This window comes from Tubulanus polymorphus, chromosome 9, assembly GCF_964204645.1.
Source record: "Tubulanus polymorphus chromosome 9, tnTubPoly1.2, whole genome shotgun sequence".
NCBI classification, from domain to species: Eukaryota; Metazoa; Nemertea; class Palaeonemertea; order Tubulaniformes; family Tubulanidae; genus Tubulanus; species Tubulanus polymorphus.
In genome coordinates, this window is record NC_134033.1 from 9,663,767 (window position 1) to 9,673,075 (window position 9,309).

General features: G+C 41.5%; 1 pseudogene; it reads right to left on the minus strand.

The window, feature by feature from the left end:
• Positions 1 to 5,619: 5,619 nt before the first annotated feature.
• Positions 5,620 to 6,467, minus strand: LOC141910533 (uncharacterized; annotated as a pseudogene).
• Between the last annotated feature and the right edge of the window lie 2,842 nt (positions 6,468 to 9,309).

Here is a 9,309-nt window from a genome sequence, read left to right on the forward strand (position 1 = left end):
TGACATGTAGTTATAAGTCTTCTTTACCAACACATAATATATACATTTCAACACTACCCAGCCCTCAACGGGCTTATAAGTCACCATTAATTAGAATTATTTATAGATATATTCAAGTGGCACTGAAAGTACATGAACTCCTTTTACTCCAACACTTCAATAAAGGTTGCTAGAGTTATTTGATAGTTAGCCGTTAATATTTGAAACTGTTGTTGTTTTGTTAGTTCTTGGAAGTCATGCACCTCCTGACATGCACCTGTGACATATCTACAAAAAGTTTATACCGTTCTTGTTCGTATTTCTTACATGACATAATAAAGTGAAATTCATCTTCAACGCATGCTTCAGGTCTACAAAAGTTACATACGCGTTCCTCAACCCTTTTACCCCTAAACCGACCCAATTCTATTTCCAAACCCAGGACACCACACCTTAGCTGTGCTTATAAGCTTCTCTTCTTTCTTGACGTAAAATTCATTATATAACTCTCAGCCCCGAAAGTATTCTTAAATGTAATATACGTGCGTAATTTTGGTTTATTATTAACTTCAGAAATCCACTGCTCACTAATTGATAATTCAATACACCTTTGTGCGTGCTTCATATCAACTCGTTGTAAATTATCTATGAAATTAGTATTTAAACCGAGGCTTCGACATAAGTTACCAAAATCTCGGAACCAACCAATATTCAAATCACGTAATTGGAGAAATATACGTTTAGTGAGTCTATCATCCGCCATAGCGATAAGTCTATTCCAAAGACGGAAAATTTCAAAATAACGCTTTTACTTAGCTGGATACCATCCAAAGTCACCCTGCATTGCCGCAATGGGGGTTAATGACCCCACACCGAGAAAAAATCTAATGGCTCTAGTTTGCACCCTTTCTATCAGTTTATTATTCTTAAAACCCCACACACCGGCTCCGTAACTAAGTATAGGGTCCACAAATGATTCATATAGTTTAGTGAACGTTTTATAAGCGATATCATACTGTGATTTTAACTTATACATTAATTTCCCTAAAGCTCTGCCTCCAGAATTAGACAGGACGGTTGTATGATCATTGAAGTTTAATGTACTGTCTAGCCAAACGCCGAGCTATTTATAAGAATTTACGTTTGTAATTGATTCATTTCGCCACTTAAATTCAAATAGCGTTTGCAATTTATTTTTTGCTCTAAACTGAACCACTGCCGTTTTCTCTAGATTGATTGCTAGTGCCCATTTTCTGCACCAACGTTCAAAAATATCAATCAGATTTTGTAATTTTTCTTTACTGTCAGCAATTAATACTATGTCATCTGCGTAGGCTAGGCAATTTACAGAAAATGCATTTTCACTTGTTGCATTCAACTCTATAATTACATCATTTAAGAATATGTTACACAGGGTCGGAGAAGCTGGGTCGCCCTGTTTTACACCGTTTGAATAGTTAAACCATTCACTGTAGTGGGTGTTATTTAAAATCAAATCTAAGAGTTTGTCTTTGCTGGTGCGAACCTCTAAACCTATTGAACTTTTTTTCGAAGTAAACCATATTTGACCAGACGATATTCAACTCTTCATCCCAATATGGTTTTCTATTTTTGATAGACTTCTTAGAAAATTTTGAGAGATCTCTAGACTGGAGAAAGGCATCCATTTCTCTGGTTATAACCATACATAAATTGTTATATATTACATCTATAACATTTTTTTCATTTTCCGCTTGTTCAATATTATTACAAATTATCTCTAATGCATTGACAAATATTTCATTTGACATGAATTCTGCTGGCACCTGATTAAAATAATAACGTTTACGTGACTGTGCATTTCCCGACCTCATATCATTGTTTTGTTGTAGATCATTTTTACATTGATTCAGATTTGATAAAACCAATGTTATTTTAACATCGCGTGGTCAGGCGCTTTACTTCTATTTGATATGAGAGTCTCTGCATGCGCATCTTTCACAAGATCTAATGGGAGTTTCACAGAAAAGTCAGAAACTTTTTCGAACTGATCATAGGGCAAGGCGACATAGTCAACGACTGATCTTCCTTTTCCCGAAATGCTGGTAAAATTGTTCGAATGTTCTTTGAAACGACCGTTCAGTACACACAATTGAGCGTCATTTAATAGTTCAACGAAAGAGTTACCATGTGCGTTTGATTGTTTATCTACAACTGTACGGACCGGTACTGATACATCCGGACAACTAATATCGTTTTGTTCACCTATTCTCGCATTGAAGTCTCCACACAGAAGAATGACATCGCTTCCCGAGTTCAAATAGATAGTTAATAGAATATAACTTAAAAATTGAGTGCAGTTGCGACCCCATGGTGAACCTTCGGGAGGTAGGTACGCGTTTATTAACACAAATCAAATTTTGTAATTTTATCCTCTAGATGAATAATAAGTAAACCATCAACAGATTTTTCGATTGACTTTACATTGAAAACACTTAACAGATCATTTCGTATGAGAATACCAATTCCACCATGGTTTATCGCTGCGTTTTTGTGTTTCAACAGTCTACTGTGAGGTATCCACGTATAGTATTCAATGTCTATGCTGTCTGTTTCATTGTTATTTAAATGTGTCTCCTGCAGACACACAATATCAACTCAATTAACTTAGTCCTCATTACGTTTTTTACCTCGTAGTTTAATTCTAAATCACTTATCAAATCCTTGGCTTTTTCAAGTAGGTTTTCGGTAGATTCGTACTTTATTCCAGAAACAATTGGTATTTTCTGGTAGGAAAGGCTCACACAGTCTGCTGCCATTTCATTCTTCTCCTCTTCAAGGGAAGATAGCCTTCCTTCAACCAGCTCAATTCGACTCTTCATATCGTCTTCGAAACTATTCAATCGTGTCTCGAAATTCTCAAACGAGTTACTCAGTTTGGCTGTACTTTACTTTACTCAGTCTCGATCTGGAAGTCATCTCTAGTCGATTTCGATTCACTTTTGACGCTCTTCACCAGTGTGTTGAGTCGTTCCTGCATGGAGGCTTTGAATGATCTTTGTTCTTTAATCGACGTATCAAAGTTTGTATTTAAACACTGAATTGCGTCTAGGATCTTTATTACGGAGTCTGAACTGTCTTCAGAAACATCATTAAGTTGTTCTGCGATGTTATTTTTTTTGGTGTCTTTTTGGGAGGTCTTTTGGGACTTTTGATTCCAGCCTCATCACTTGTCGATGAGTGTTTCCTCGATTGTTTTGACGAACTGGTATTTGACATATCGGCAATACGGGGATTAACATCAACACCATATACAGTCTATAGATTAACGACTATACAGTTCAATTCACACGGATAAGTCTTCGGCGTTCGTATTCTACAACCATTCATGCGTGACGAATCTACGCGTATGTATGTACTTTATGTGAGAATATTTTGAAGTCAACGATAATATACGCAAAGTCTGTAAATCAGTTACAGTAGAGCATCGGTCGAAAAAAAAAACAATCTGTACCTCGTCCAGAATATTTTCGCTGTTACAACAATTAAGTTCAGTCTATTGACGGTTCCTCGATCATGTATAGAAACAAACTTTTCCACGGAGCAGTGACAGAACACTGCTGACCTTTACCGCCATCTTGAATACTAATGGGTATCCACTATTTAAATATTATACTACTATTTCATTACTTGTAAAATGGAATTATGGAATTCCCCAATCATCTGCGGTACTGGTAGGAGAATGAATATTTTTTTCTTCGAGGAGGAAATATACTCACTTCATTGCCGTGATTTTTATAGCTAATTGTGCGTTCAACGAAATAAAAGTCCTCCAGAACATTCCTTGTTTGTTTAGCAATTCTTTTATTATTCAGCAGTTGAAAATCACCAGCAAGACGCTTAAAATTGATATATTTGTGCCTCAAATCGTAAGGTTTCACGTCCCTCGCGTCTCGCATGCGCGCAGCCATTTTGATATGCAGCAGCGCCATAGCGGTAGAGACGAAAATCAATATGAACGCAATTGTTGGTAATGTCATGACTTCGAATGGAAAGGCAACTGAAATTATGCCCACGAGGCTCACGGTACAATTAAATACTGACACAAACTGACGCACTACGGACACCCAAAATTTTGTTACACCCCCCCCCCCCCCCCCAGACCTTTACCGGTCGAAAAGTAAGACTACAAAATTTTCCAATACAACCTCAAACGTTATTGAAAGGACCGTTAGGGGATTCTATTACATGTATTTACACTTCCATACTACAACTTCTCCAAGCCCCTCTTGCAGAATTCACAATCCTGGCGGTAATCGAACGTTGCCGGATCCCGGTAAAAGGTAGCGCCGTCATGGCAGTGCACGATGCCAAACTGGGCATCCGTCTGGACGGACTTGCCGATCTTCAAAACAATAAAGTTACGCGTCACGGTTGTCTTCTTGGTTGGTGCGGGTTACTTTACTGGAGCCTGAGGGACGTCCAGAATACAGGGCTTCGGACGAAACCGGGAGGGAAATACGGGTACCTTGACCTTCCCCTTCTTAACTACTTCTGCGATCACGTCCTCGTGGTGATTAGCAAAGGTGTTGCCAACAGTTAACTCTTGCGGGCGCTTCCTAAGCGACGACTTCACTCTTAACGGGAGCGGGACTTATTTTCCGCTGGAACCTCGAGCCGCGGCTCGTGGCTGTCAGGGCCGACCTTCTTCCTCTTCGGAGACGGGCTTATAATCTCTAGAGACGACGTCTGCGACCACGACTTTCGCGCTCTCGCTTGGAGTCGTTGCATCGACTTCTACCAACGTTCTTTCGAACTAGAAGACGGTCTTCGTCGAACACATCTTTTCGCCTTATGCAACCACAGGTCCTCTTTCCTCCTGGCATGCGTAATAAACGTGCGTAAAACGATAACATAACTTGCATAACGATAACACAACACCCTACTTATCACACGCTTTAACTACTACAGTGGGGCTGCCCATTTATTCGGCCCACTCACCGAACCCCTGTGGGTGACTTACCCGCCTTCCTGACTTAGTAGTCTGAGGGGAATCACCCAATTAAATGTACGCATAATGTTGTCAACAAATGTAGTAGGCAACTGTTCTAATATGCGCAGAACAAGGATTTCACCATACAATTTCGTATCTTTACCAAGCGCGGATAAAGATCTAACGTAAGTTTGTATAACATAATAATAATGACGGACAGACACAACGGTATGGTCTGGTGACAATCATGTCACGCTGCGAAGGTTTATGATCCTTTAGGTTATTTATCGCCGGTAGTGATCAACGCGAAAATGTTAATTCAGGATCTGTGGAAATTCGCAGACTTGGGTTGGGAGGACGAGGTACCAACCGAAGTTCAGTATCGATGGCGTTGATTACAGAAGATTTGGATGCAGCATCCCACTACCATTTCGCTCGTAAGCTGTTTGATACATTACCCACCGGCTCGTCCAACGCTGGTATCTTGAACAACGACGATATCTCCTATCTGTATGTCAGGATTCTGATGTTGCCACTTTGATCTTTCCTGTAAACGAGTAATGCTTCCACACTTGCTCAGTGACGAAATTTACTCTTTTCCATCGACCTCTATAGATATCATTTTCGGTAATTAAGCTTGTGTCGGTTTCAACCTTAGTTAAACCCATTTAATGATTCGGGGTAATGGCAACTACTGTTGTGTCTTCACATGACGATGCGGTCAGTGGTCGGCTGTTCATTATCCATTCTACTTTGACAAGAACGGTCCTCAGCTCTTCCTCAGATAGTGTCTGTCTATTTATCAGTCCGTACACAATCTTTCGTACGGACCTGATTTGTCTCTCGTAGTGACCTCCCATGTGACTAGACAACGCTGGATTAAATTTCCATTCTATGTCATCTTTTGTCAATTTTTCTTCAATGAGTAACTGCTTGTTCATTTCAAGTAAGTCTTTTCGCATTTCTTTACACGCTCCGATCAAGTTTGTACCATTGTCGGACCGTAATATTTTCGGTCTGCCTCTTCTATTAACAAATCTTCTTATGGCTAGTAAACACGACTGGGTATCCAATCTACGCGCTAACTCAAGGTGAATTGCTCTTGTAAAATTAGATGAGAAAAACACTCCATACCGCTTCTCTTCACGCCGTCCGATTATCACGCGCAATGGTCCAAAGTAGTCGATACTCGAATTTTCGAATGCGTGCGTAGCAGATGTTCGGTCTTTTGGTAAGACTCCCATCTTCTGCGTCTCTAACCGTGCCTGGTATTTTCTACATATGGTGCAATCTTTTAGGAGTTTTCTTACGACATTCGTCAGGCCAATTATCCGATACTGCTCTCTCAATTTCGAGATGTTATGGTTTCTTCCAACATGACCTTCCATACAATGGGTTCTACGGATAAGTTTGCTGACCAACGGACAATAATCGGGTGTTTACCCTCGTGTGGGAGCAAACTATCATTCAATCTTCCACCAACTCGTAGGATGCCGCATTCGTCGATCTCGGGCATAGCTTTCTTAGGGGGCTACTCTTCCATACGGGTTGGTGTCGGTTTTAACACTTTCAATTCATTCGTAAAGTGTTTTCGTTGAATGGCTCGAATAACTGCTTCTTTAGCCTCCCGTCGAATATTCACAGGACTTAATCCGTCGGAGGATTTCTTTCCAACCACAATCTCAACAAAAGTAAGGATCTTCTCCCATTCAGATATTCGATTCAATATTTCGATTGTGGCTTCGACGCCTTCAATATCGGTCGTTGGTTGCTCATCCGTGATGATGCGATAAAGCGTCGGCTGTGCAGACGTTTCTTCAACTGGCCAATCTGTTTCCGGTAACGCTAAGTATTTTGGTCCTTGTTGCCACAGAGTACCAGCTAGTTCTTTCGCGTTAACTCCTCTGGACGCAAGATTTTCCTTTCCTGGGACATGTTTCCAGTCTTCGACATGGGTAAGTGTTAAGATCTTTCCAATTCGGTTCCTGACGAAGACTGACGTTCTTATGGTGTCACTTCTTAAGTAATCCAGGACAATTCTACTGTCCGTCCAATTTGTGCTTTTCTGTAGTGGTAGTCGTAGTTCTTTCTTGAGCTTTGCTGTTGTTCAAGGTCCTAGAACTGCTGCTACAAGCTCTGCTCTTGGTATGGTTTCTCCTTTGAGAGGATTTACCCTCGATCTTGCATAAACCAGCTTGACTTCTGTTTTGTTCGTGTTTTTGGTTCGGATGTAAGCGATAGCTCCGTGTGCCTTTTCTGATGCATCGCTTAACACATGAAGCTGGTATGTGTCACTGGTATGTGGACTGTGACTGGTGATGCATCTTTCAAATTAAATTTCGGTTACGGCTTGAGTCCCGTCTCTCCATGTCATCCACTGTTTGAGTTGTTCATCGGGAATCGGGTCATCCCAAGTCAGCTTCAGCTTACAGAGGTACTGTGCTAGTATTCGACAATTAAGTATCCATGGTGATACTAGCCCGTATGGATCAAATAGTTTGGTCATATTTGATATCAGTTCTCTTCTTGTCTTAACGGTCTTCAAATCTGGTGCTCGATAGGTAAGTTTGTCGGTTTGCGGTTTCCACTTCATTCCCAGCGTGGGGTGTTCGCTGGAGTCTTCCTTTCCTACGTTTATGTCGCTTCCTGCAGCAGCTCTCCGATCCTCGGGTATGTCGTCCAACACTTCTGGGTCTGTACTTGCGTACCTTCTCACTGGAAAGCCGTAGCGATCGGATGCTTCATGAACAACCGTTACTTCTTTCTGTGCGCTCTGTGCATGCGTCCAGGAATTCAAATTATCGTCGACGTAGAATGCCTGGGTTGCTGCTTTACAGATCTCTTTATCTCCATGGCGCGACTGTTCTACTAAGCCGTGTCTCAGTACGTGGCAATTGCTGGTGACGGTCTAGATCCAAATGGATGCACGGTCCATCTCCACTCTTCAGTATTTCCTAAATCATCTATCCATAAGAGTCTGTATACCAATTCCGATCTTTAGGGGATACTTAAATTTGATGAAACATTCCCTGAATGTCGCTGCTTACAGCGACTGGATATTCCCTGAATCTTATCAGGACTCCATCCAGTCTGTTGGTGAGATCAGGTCCTTTCATCAGAAAGTTATTCAAGGAGATGCCGTTTTGCTGCGCTGCTCTGTCTTCAAAACAATAAAGTTACGCGTCACGGTTGTCTTCAATTCGTCGTTTGGAACTGCGGTTTTGGTTCGATACTCCATGGTGAGGTAAATACCACTTTTCAATTTCTTCGTTCGGGACCCTCTCGATGTATCCCTTTTTCTTGAGTTCTGTCATCTGCTCGTGGTACTCTTCACTGAATTTCTCATTCCTATTCATTCGTTTAATTACTCCCATCAGTCTCCTTTCAGCCATCAGTCTACTATTGGGTATAGGTGGCAATGGCCTTTATAGCGGTATTCCTACTTCATAGCGATCACCAGTGTAGTGTTTGACAGCTTCTTTGGTTTGCATGAAGCGTTTTTCTTCTGGAGAGATTTGAACCTCTTCACCAAGCGATCCTTCATCGAACTCTCGGGAGAAGTGTGCATTAATGTTCTTGTTTGGATCATCTATCGAAATTTTATTGACTGAGGTGGATCTGTACGCCGACCGACCCATCTGGACTGGCCCAAGTAGTGTCCAGCCAATTGCTGTTCGCATAGCATAGGTCCTTCTCGTTCTGTGGGAATTATCTCAATTGGTCGTATTGCTTCCGGTACATTCGCGCCTAAGAGTAATCCGACTGGAGCGTCTACAAATTTCAAATCGACGTTTCTCGACCGATGATACTTCGAGACATCCTTTACGGTTGCTATTTCCTTCCTGTTAATATAATAATAATATAATACGGTGGGATGGGTGTAGAGCTCGTGGAGTTTGACCCAATTCCCTCCTGCTAGGCCTCGTACTTCCAAGTTTCGGATCTTTCTTGCTTCAATTTTGCTGTTTGTCTGTAACATGGTAGACAGATCGAAGGTCGTGGCTTGTCCTCTCAGCCCCATCTTCTTAGCCAAAGCATCAGTGATAAAGCTGGCCCCGGCCCCAGTATCAAGGAATGCGTTCGTAGTAATTTCGACTCCATTGTCCAGACTACGAAGTTTCACCGGTAATACAGCCATAGCTATAGTCCCTTGAGACCCAACTCTTCTTGAGTAAACAGGTTCAGGTGCATCGCGTGCCGCTTGTTGGCCATGCTTCGTTGGTTCTACTTTGCTGTTTTCTTGTTTCTTCATTACCGGACAATCTCTAATCATGTGCCCTCGTTCTAGGCACTTATAACATCGGCCTATTCGGTCAGTTCTTGTCAATCGCTTCAATTTCCAACACTCCTGGAGCAAG